Raw genomic sequence first — 10,876 nt, 5'->3', positions numbered from 1 at the left:
TCTGTCAAGCAACCTTGCTAAATACGCTTATTAATACCCAAAGTTTATCTTCCGATCCTTTACAATTTTCAAAATATATAATCCTATCATCTTTGAGTAATAAGTTTTTTCCCTGCCATCTTACCTTCTTTTAGTTACTTAATTTTTGTTCCTGCCATTTTATATTTTTATTTCTTTGTTAAAGATGTTTTATTTATTTGACAGACACAGAGCGAGAGAGGAAACACAAGCAGGGGGAGTGGGAGAGGGAGAAGCAAGCTTCCCGCAGAGCAGGGAGCCCGATGCGGGCTCGATCCCAGGACCCTGGGATCACGACCCCAGCCCAAGGCAGACGCTTAAACGACTGAGCCGCCCAGGCGCCCCTGTTCCTGCCATTTTAAACATTACATCTTTTGTTTCCCTCTTTTATGGCATTAGGCAGACCCACCCAGTTTAGTGTTGAATAGGACTGGTGACTGGGGACATCCTTGTGTTCTCCAGGATTAGAAATGGAAAATTTTCAACATTTTACCATGATGTTCAGTGTACATTTTTGGTAGATACACTCTATCAGAGTAAAGTCCTTCTAGTCTATTTCTGAGTTGCTGGCAGTATTCATCTGAATATATGTTGAATGTTAGCAAACACATAGGGATTTATTGAGATGATCCTAAGATTTCTTTCCTCTCTTAATGTGAATTGCGTTGGCAAGTTTCCCTGTTTAAGCAACTTTGCATTCCTAGGGCAAAGAACGTGACCATGGGTGATCTATGTCGTAGTGATTTGTTCAGGATTTCAACGTATGTCCTCACGAGTGACACTAGACTGGTTTTTTTAATGTTTATATACTCTGTTGGACTTTGGTATCAAGCTTATGCCGGTTTCATAAAATGAATTGGGATGTAAAATGTGTTTTTCTATTTTCTGGAACATTGAGGTGGTCCGGCTTTTGCTCTGTCTCCGCAGGCATGGCCATTGTCTTTCTTGGTGGGCTGTGTGGGTGAGAGGGAAGATCGGGTGTCTTGGAGCACGAGGGGAGGTATCTATGTCCTGGAGGCGCTAAGAATTGCGGACAGAGGGCGGATTAAGAATAGTCAGTGCTGCGGCGACGGGGGAGTGGGGAAGCCTCCCCGCCCCGCCACCGACACCTGGAGCACGCGGTTTTCAGTGCGCCTGCGCAGTAGCAAGTTCTTTTAAATCCGCCGCCATTGGCGTGGGATTCGTGTTGTGCGGTCTGGGGTGCGGAACGGTGCAGGTCGCCTCTTGCCGTCTGGATTCGTTCTTGCTGTGTGAGACGCAATTGGTAGGCCTCCGGATCGGCCCTCCCAGAAATTTAAGTGTGAACGAGGAGAGCGAGCAGGCTTTGGGTGGGTAGGGGTGGTGGTGTTTCTGGCCTCCAAGGAGGAAGGTCCTCGAGGTTGTCCTGCTTTTCCTCCAACTGTCTCCGCAGGCATGGCATTGTCTTTCTCGGGTTGTGGGGGTCAGAATGAGATGGGGCGTCTTGCGAGCGCCATATGAAGGTATCTGTGTCCTGGAGGAGCTAAGAATTGTGGACAGAGGGCGGATTAAGAATAGTCAGTGCTGCGGCGATGGGGGAGTGGGGAAGCCCACCCCCCGCCACCCCCCGTGCCCGCGGTTCTCAGGGCGCCTGCGCAGTAGTATGTTCTTTTAAATCCGCCGCTACTGGTGTGGGGTTCGTGGGGCGCAGTCTGGGTGCGGAACCGTGCAGGTCGCGTCTTACCGTCTGGATTCATTCTTGGTGTGTGAGAACCCAATTGGTAGGTCTTTGATCAGTCCTCCCAGAAATTTAAGTGTGAAGTAGAAGCACAGGCTTTGGGTGGGCAGCGGTGATGTGGTTCCTGCCTCCAAGAAGGAAGGTCCTCCTGGTTATCCTCTTCCCTGGCTGTCTGTGCAGGCATGGCCCCTGTGTTTATTTTTGGGGTTGTTGGGTGGGGGTGAGATGAAGACGGGCGTCTTGGGGGCTTGATTGGTGGTATCTGTTCGCCGGAGGCGCAAAGAATTTGTGAACCCAGGACGGGTTTAAGGAGGCTCTGGAGAGTGGGGGTAAGGGAGGGGGGAAGCTCCCAGGCCCCCCCCCACCCCACCCCCACCCCCCACCCCACCCCACCCCACCCCACCCCACCCCACCCCCACCCCCACCCCCACCCCACCCCCACCCACCACCCGTGCACGTGGCTCGCAGTGCGCCTTGCGCAGTAGCATGTTCTTTTAAAAATCCGCCCCCTTTGGCGTGGAGTTCGTGTGGTGCGGTCTGGGTGCTGAACCGTGCGGGTCGCGTCTTGCGTCTGGATTCGTTCTTGCTGTGTGAGACTCAATTGGTAGGTCTCCGGATCAGTCCTCCCAGAAACTTAGGTGTGAAGGAGGAGAGCGAGCAGGCTTTGGGTGGGTAAGGGTTGGTGGTGTTTCTGGCCTCCAAGGAGGAAGGTCCTGGAGGTTGTCCTGCTTTTCCTCCGGTTGTCTCCGCAAGGCATGGCCATTGTCTTTCTTGGTGGGCTGTGTGGGTGAGATGAAGATCGGGTGTCTTGCGAGCACGAGGTGAGGTATCTATGTCCTGGAGGCGCTAAGAATTGCGAACAGAAGGGCGGTTTAAGAATAGTCAGTGCGGCGGGGATGGGGGAGTGGGGAAGCCTCCCGCCCCCCGAACCGCCACCTCGTGCACGCGGTTGTCAGTGCGCCTGCGCAGTAGCATGTTCTGTTAAATCCGCCGCCATTGGCGTTGGTTTCGTGTTGTACGGGCTGGATGCGGACCCGTGCAGGTCGCGTCTTGCCGTCTGGATTCTTCCTTGCTGTGTGAGGCTCAATTGGTAGGTCTCCGGATCAGTCCTCCCAGCAATTTAAGCGTGAAGTAGAAGTTGCAGGCTTCGGGTGGGTAGCGGCGATGTGGTTTCCTGCTTCCAAGGAGGGAGGTCCTCGAGGTTCTCTTCTTCCTCTGCCTGTCTCCGCAGGCATGGCCCCTTTTTTCCTTGTTGGCTTGTTGGGGTGTGGGTGAGATGAAGATCGTGCATCTTGGGGTCTTGGTTTGAGGTATGTGTGTTCTGGAGGTGCCAGTAACTGCTGACGGAGGGCCGATTTGGAATGCCCGGTGGTGCCCGGGTGAAGGAGTGGGGGAAGCCCCGCCCACTGGTCGCTGCCCGACTCAGTGGTCCGGCGCAGTGCTGTGCTCTTGCCCGGTGGCCCTTTGCATGGGAGAAGTGCCCGTGCCTTCTGGTTGTGAAGCTGTGTGCCTTGCATCCTGCTCTCTGAATTCTTTCTCACTGACTGAGACTCAGTTGATAGGTCCTCAGACAGTCTCCCTAGGAATTTACGTTTGAGTGAGTGTGAGGGGTCAGCCAGCCGGCCTTGGGGGGCTAGTAGGGATGGCGTGGTTCCCAGGCCTGAGGAAAAAGTCCTCAAGATCTTCCTTTTCCCAGGGGTCGGGGCTGTCATGGAGGCACTCGGCACTGCTGACAGAAGGAAAATTTAGGAATCTCCAGTGGGGCCTAGGCAAGGGGGTGAAGATGAAGCAGCGTGCGTGCCTCGCGCTGCTGCATCTTCACCCCCAGGTGTGGGGTATTGCAATGACTTCTGCGTGTTGAGCTGTGTGGGTCTTGTCCTACTGTCTGGATTCTTTTCGTGCAGTCTGAGACTCATTTGGTGGGTCGGCCGGTCAGTTTTTCCAACAGTTTCGCTGTAAGTGTGAGGAGGGAGCCAGTAGATTTTTGGGGGGTGGGGTCAGGGCAGAGTGGTTCCTAGCCCCTGAGGAGGACAGTCCTCGAGGCTGTCTTCTTATGGACGTCACAGCCACCATGGCCCTTGATGTGGTGGCAGGGCAGGACGAGGGAGGAGGGTGAGCTGGGGACAGAGGGGGGTCAGATGAAGACGGAGTTGTCTTGGCATTATTTGAGGTATTGGAGTCCTGGGGGCACAAGGAACTGCCAACAGGGCACAGACTCGGGAGTTGTCAGAGTCTGAGGGGCCCTTGGGGAAGTGGCAAGTGTAGTGGAAAAGAAACGCCCGAGAAAGGGGGATTGTTGGGGGGTTGCATCCCTGAGACTCGAAGTGTACCAGACCGAGGACCAAGAGAGGAGAGTGCCATGTGTAGTCTTCATTGCAGGCACCGAACTCTGCAATTCTAGTGCAAAAATAATTGGAGACGGTCTATCAACAATGAACGTGGTTAAGTATTCCAGTAAACCTTTATCGGAGGTGTGGAAAGAAAGGGCTTAGTCAATCAGAGTGTGCCAACAATAGCGGGTACTCAGTTTTTCATTCTCTGGTGGTAGTTTCTTTTTTGTTGTTGTTGTTTTTTTTAAGATTTTATTTGTTTGACAGAGAGAGAGAGCACAAGCAGGGGGAGTGGCAGGCAGAGGGAGAAGCAGGCTCCCGGAGAGCAGGGGGAGCACGACGCGGGACTCGATCCCAGGTCCCTGGGATCATGACCTGAGCCGAAGGCAGTCGCTTTAACCAGCTGAGCCACCCAGGCGCCCTGGTGGTATTTTCTTAAATGTCTCCATGATGGTGAATCAAGTTGTGAAACCAGATCCCTTTCAAGATATATTCTTGTCTTAATCATGTGCGTAACTTAATTTCTCTGTCAGCCTGGCCATGACATGAACAGTTGCCTTTGCAAGCTGCCAGATTTGGAGTGACTGGAGAGCTTGGACAATTAAATTACCCTTAGAGTAACTTTAAAAATTCTCAGTGTTGAGAAAAAGAGCCCATGTCTCCCTTTGGCCACAGAAGCGGTGAAATGTAACTGTCTTGTGAAGTGTATTTTCCAAATCCCAGTATTCTGTTTTCAGTGCGAAATATGAATCGGCAAGTAAGGTCAACATTCAGACCTAGAGCAAGACGAGATGATGAAATACCTTTGCAGCTAGTTGGGCCTGTGTTTGTAAGTAGTTGAACGTTTGTTTTTTATTAGTAGATATTTATTTTTGTGAAAACGTCAAACTAGTATAGATATACTGATGAGGACTTTCCATGCTAAGGAGCATTTATCCAGGAGCATTATGTTCTGTTCTTTTCTGAATGGATGTGGTTATGTTCCTGGGAAACGTACCTGATGACTTTTTCATGCTTATTAACAACCGATTGCACACATCCATCTCAACATCGATGTAAGTAGCTTCCAAAGCCTTTGAGGAAAGCTCTTTTGGAATAGCCTCTGTGGGAAGAGCAATTTTATTTAAGAATAAGTATATTGAAGGCTATTGGAGAAATGTCTTTAGATTTTTGTTGGTGTAGGTGCCGTTAAACCATTGTATAAATTCCTTTTCTGTGTGACCTCTTTTCTAGGTGCGGAGAGTCTGGTATGCCAGTCTTCAGGTCTTCTTTCTCATTTATTTACATATATGTGGTTATTGTCTAGATGTATATATGGGATGAAGTGAGCTTAGAATCCAGCTGCCCTGCCATCTTCTATTGTATGCTAGGTATTTGTGTCATTGATGTGTGTTAACTACACAACCTTTATCTGTTTACATGTACATATGTATACTCCTAGGCCCAGCTGCCTCGTGGTGAGCAACCTCAAGGGGAGGAGCCACCGACTGAGAGTCCGGATATTATACCTGATGGAGAGAAAAAAGAAGGAGCATCTGTGGTTCAAGGTGACGGGAAAGGGGTGTGTGGTGTGAGTGTATGTGCGTTTCACGCATCGCGATGTACTTGTAACAGAAGGGAAGACACAATAGAAAGGAATCTCAAACCTTGCCTGGAAATTGGCTGGAATAGTGAAGAGGATATAGTTTGCAACCTAGGGCGGTTCCTCAGTACAGTAAGTTTCCCCCATTTTGTAAATGAGAAAACTAAGGCTCAAGGATTGCGTTTATCAAAGAGCCATTTGACTATTGAAAACAAAATTTGTGTATTTTTAAAGTGGCTCTTAAAAGTTTACATTTTTCTATGGTTAGAAAAACCAAAAGAGGGTCCCCTGGGTGGCTCAGTTGGTTAAGCATCTGCCTGCAGCTCAGGTCATGATCTCAGGGTCCTGGGATGGAGCCCTGCATCGGGCTCTCTGCTCAGCAGGGAGTCTGTTTCTCCCTCTCCCCCTGCTCGTGCGCTCTCTCTCTCTCACTTGCTCACTCACTCTCTCCAATAAAGAAGACATAGAGAAAATCCAAAAGATTAATTAGACTGTGATTAATATGAGACAATTTATTTCTCCCAGATCCATAGTATTCCCAGCATATAGTATTTTGAAGGAAGATCTCCACGTAATTCAGGCCACTGTTAAAGGTTTCTAGAAAGAAAATGACTGACCCCAATGTCCGTTCATTTCTTTCTACCTTGCCTTTATTCTGACTGTAAAATAGTATACTTATCGTTACTCTCAAATCACTTCGCTCTTCCTGTTGGTTCTTTGTTGTGCATGGGATTCACTTACGGAACATTACACATAGGGCCTTTGGACCTAAGTATAACTTTATTTTAAGAAAATAAGTTTTCTCTTACCCCAAAAGGGGATGGGTGTCACTACCATAAGATTTGCCATCGGTCTGCAAATACGCTCCGCTAATTCTTCAGAGAGTGACATTTTAATTGTAGTTCAAATCCTACCCACGGTGTAGACTTCAGACTGTAGAGTTGCTGCTCCCCGCTCTCAGTATACTATGGGAAAAAACTACAATTGTATATGTATTATGGTTTATGCTTCGTCTGTCATTTAAAATGAAGGTTTCCAAATACAGGAAACATATGTAAAGTCCATTCATAGTTGCTACTAATGGTGCAAAAGAGTCCCTCCATACTGAACTGTACACTTGAATACGGTTAAGATGGGGTATTTTATGTTACACATTTTTCAACCACAATTAAAAATGAAGTGACTACTGTCTTGTGAAGTACAATTTCATATATTTTTTTTATTCTTTGTAGTTCCAAACCACAAAATTTACAGAAAATTTACAAGGGTAGTGCAGTTATATATATATTTATAGTTATCCAAAATTTTCACCTGGAGTCACCGATTGTCACTATGTTTTACCACTCTGGTTTCATACCCTCGTCCCTTTCCGTTACATATACACACATACCCTTATGGGTATGATACTGATATGTGTATGATTACTATGACTACTGATGAATCATTTCCATAAAGTTCAACTGTTATGATCCTTTACCCAAAGTACCTAAGTGTGTGCATCTCCTCCGAACAAAGAAAGTCATTCTCTGGGCTAACCACTGGACAGAGACTTGACAGTGGAAAAATGCAATCATTTGATAAAGAGTGTAAATCAGTTTCCCCAGGTGTCCCGATAATTTCCTTCATACGATTCTTTTTGGATCCAGAGTCCAGTTTAGGATCATGCGTTTGCATTTAGTTTTTTAAAAATACTCATTTATTTACATGAAAGAGCAAGTGAGAGCGGGGCAGGGGCAGAGGGAAAGAATCTCAGGCAGACTCCCTGCTGCGCCTGATGCACATGTGCACGGGGCTGGATCTGCCGACCCCGAGATCATGACCTGAGCTGAAATCAAGTCAGATGCTTAACTGAATGAGCCACCCAGGTGCTCCATACACAGTTTTTTTTTTTTTTTTTTAATCTGGAATGGTTCTGCCCATCTTTGATGACAAAGCAATTGGTTTGCAGAATCCTTATCAATTTGGGGCTTCAAGACTTTTCTTTCCCCTCGACATTTATTGGTGTCTGCTCTTGCCACATCACATGCTAAGTATTGAGAGACATGCTTTCAGCCTTGAACTCTCAGTCTAGTCAGAGACTCAAGTCACTGGCAAGTATAATCACAAGTACAGTATAGGTAAGTACAAGGGGGACACCTGAGTTGTCTGAGGGCAGTCTTGAAAAAGGAAAAAGGCAAGAAAACCCTGCTTTACTAGTTTCTATTAACGGACCCCTGAAATGATGCTCTTGTAATTCTTATCGCATTTACTACCACACTAGCCTAAGGCTCTTGTTTCATAACACTGAGGGAATGAATAGTGTTTCCTTATTTATAGCTCATGTTTTACCTCTTAAATTGATCACCTTTTTATTTTCAAGGGTCTGCCCCGGAACCTAATCCAAAGGACCTGGCTGGTGAAAAGACTGGGCGTGAGCGGGGAGATGGTCCTGATATCAAACGGAGGTGACTTGCAAATCTAGAGCCCCTTAAGATGCCAGAGGCAGGTATGTGATCCATTAAGCTTGCAAATTATAGCGTGTCTGTTTTTCGCAACGTTATATATTTAATAATAGAGGTAACTTTATTGTTACCTCAGTAACCGAGTTCCCATAAAAATTATTGGAAATGTAGTTCAGATCCCAGATGGCTGACTTCCAGACTATTAGGCATAGATTGGGTCAAAGCCATATAAATTACAAAATAGGAAAACAATTTCTGTTACGTGTAAGTTCTTTAGCCAAGAGCTGATAATTTCAGGTAGTTTTAGAGAGATGCACTTCTTAAAAGTTTTTTTAAAGATTTCATTTATTTATTTGACAGAGACAGTGCGAGAGAAGGAACACAAGCCGGGGGAGAGGGAGAAACAGGCTGGTGGACTCTCACGACCCTGAGATCATGACCCTGAGATCACAACCTGAGCCAAACCTGAGAGTTGGACGATTAACTGAGTGTGCCACCTAGGTGCCCCAAGGAGAGATTATTATTATTATTTGTTTTTTGAGAAAGAGCACCAGGCACAGGCAGAAGCAGGGGGGAGGGGCAAAGGGAGATGGAGAAGCAGACTCCCCGCTGAGCAGAGAGCCCAACATGGGCCTCCATCCCAGGACCCTGGGATCAAGACCCAAAGCAGATGCTTAGGTGACTGAGCCACCCACGTGCCCCCCAAGGAGAGATTCTTAATAAAAGACTGGTATGAATCGTTAGGAAAAAGAAAAAGAATCCAACTAACAGATCAAAGAGATTGTTCTTTTGGAAAATATTTATGAAGATAGGATCCACTAGTTAACATAATTTTGAAGAAAATGGAGAAAAGCCAAGTATACACGATAAAGAATATGAACAAGACAGTAACAGATATTGAATATATATTTGGCTTTCCAGTTTCTTTTTTTTCTCCCCCCATTCCCCCCCCTTTTTTTTTGGCCACCCTGAGAAATGATACTGTTTCTCCTTCAGGATTTGATGTTACCTTGATGGTAAATGCCTTGAAACTGGTGTGACCATATAATGTTTGCAGACGGGCACACACCTAAGTATATAAAGAGGCACTGTTCATAATTGCAGCAGACATATGGGTGAAAATAGGGACAGATGGTCACCCTACTTAAAAGAACCACCTAAGGGCTAAACTAGCTTAAAGTACAGTTCTGCACTTTCCACAATAGTGTCAAAACAAATACAATACTAGCCTTTCTATTTATTTCAGTTAAGCAATTCCAAGCATGACATTACTGTTTTAGATAATCTTATATTCTGAAGGTTTTCTCAAATAAAAACATTTAATTGATAACTTTTAAAAGCTGCTTTTGTTTCCTAGGTTTCTTTTTGGTTGGTTGTAGTCTTACTAACAGTATAAGAAATTGTTGCTTTCTATTCAGAACTACCTGAGTAAATGCATCGGGTTTAATCTTTTCCGAACTTGAACCGTTCCTTTCTCTGTGGTATTCGAAAGTGTCATTTCTATGCCTTTTAGTGTTGTCTGAATAAAGTTCTGCAAAGTAATGTTACGTTTCTCTTACAGGTGAAGGGAAACCACAGGTTTAAACGAAGACAAGCTGAAGCCACGTGGGCAGTTCTTGTGTTGAAAAAGTGGCTAACATTCTCTCAGGAAAGTTTGGTTCTTGTGTTGAAAAGTGGCTAAAATTCTCTCAATAAACTTTTGTTCTTGTGTTGAAAAGTGGCTAAAATTCTCTCAATAACGTTTTGCAGTTTTGTCTAAAGAAGTCTTGCACATCTTTTGTGAAATTGATTCCTAGGAATTTGAGGTTCTCAAAAATAGTAGTTTTTTTGAAATTTCATGTGTATGTATTCTTTATAAGATCAACAGTGACTGTTTTTTAAAGATTTTATTTATTTATTTGACAGAGAGAGAGAGCGAGAGCAGGAACACAAGCAGGGGGAGTGGGAGAAGGAGAAGCAGGCTTCCCGCCGAGCAGGGAGCAGGGAGTCCGATGCGGGGCTCGATCCCAGGACACCGGGACCATGACCCGAACCGAAGGCAGACGCTTAACGACTGAGCCACCCAGGCGCCCCAGAAATTCTGTATTTTTAAAGTTTAATTTTTAAATCCCAGTACAGCTAACCTACAGTGTTACATGGGTTTCAGGTGTATAATTTCGTGATTCGACGCTGTGGAAAACAGGATGGCGGTTCCTAGAAAAATTAAAAATAGAATTACCTTATGATCCAGTAATTCTCCTACTGGGTATTTGCCCAAAGAAAACAAGACATAATTTTTGTATATTGCTTTTTCTGTCAAGCAACCTTGCTAAATATGCTTATTAATATCCAACGTTTATCTTCCGATCCTTTACAATTTTCAAAATATATAATCCTATCATCTTTGAGTATTAAGTTTTTTCCCTGCCATCTTATCTTCTTTTACTTAATTTTTGTTCCTGCCATTTTATTTTTTCTTTGTTAAAGTTGTTTTATTTATTTGACAGACACAGAGCGAGAGAGGAAACACAAGCAGGGGGAGTGGGAGAGGGAGAAGCAAGCTTCCCGCAGAGCAGGGAGCCCGATGCGGGGCTCGATCCCAGGATCCTGGGATCACGGCCCCAGCCGGAGGCAGACGCTTAACGACTGAGCCACCCAGGAGACCCCGTTCCTGCCATTTTAAACATTACATCTTTTATTTCCCTCTTTTATGGCAGTAGGCAGACCCACCCAGTTTAGTGTTGAATAGGACTGGTGACTGGGGACAACCTTGTGTTCTCCAGGATTAGAAATGGAAAATTTTCAACATTTTACCATGATGTTCAGTGTA

The 10,876-nt window shown here is 45.8% G+C and overlaps 1 long non-coding RNA gene across 6 annotated transcripts; it reads left to right on the top strand.

Annotated features, from left to right (window-relative positions):
- Positions 1 to 362: 362 nt before the first annotated feature.
- On the top strand, positions 363 to 9,787 carry LOC113931055. Of its 6 annotated transcripts, none has more exons than XR_004819825.1 (6): positions 2,218 to 2,318; positions 4,782 to 4,873; positions 5,278 to 5,291; positions 5,486 to 5,591; positions 7,986 to 8,111; positions 9,629 to 9,787. It is a non-coding gene; the product is annotated as an uncharacterized LOC113931055 (long non-coding RNA). The 6 variants fall into 6 exon arrangements; XR_004819826.1 differs by having other exon boundaries at positions 5,278 to 5,307; XR_004819827.1 differs by lacking the exons at positions 2,218 to 2,318; positions 5,278 to 5,291 and adding an exon at positions 363 to 1,282.
- Positions 9,788 to 10,876: the final 1,089 nt, after the last annotated feature.

Source organism: Zalophus californianus, chromosome X (assembly GCF_009762305.2).
Source record: "Zalophus californianus isolate mZalCal1 chromosome X, mZalCal1.pri.v2, whole genome shotgun sequence".
Lineage (NCBI taxonomy): Eukaryota > Metazoa > Chordata > Mammalia > Carnivora > Otariidae > Zalophus > Zalophus californianus.
The sequence above is the reverse complement of the archived record's forward strand: the minus strand, read 5'-3'. Positions and strand labels throughout refer to the sequence as shown.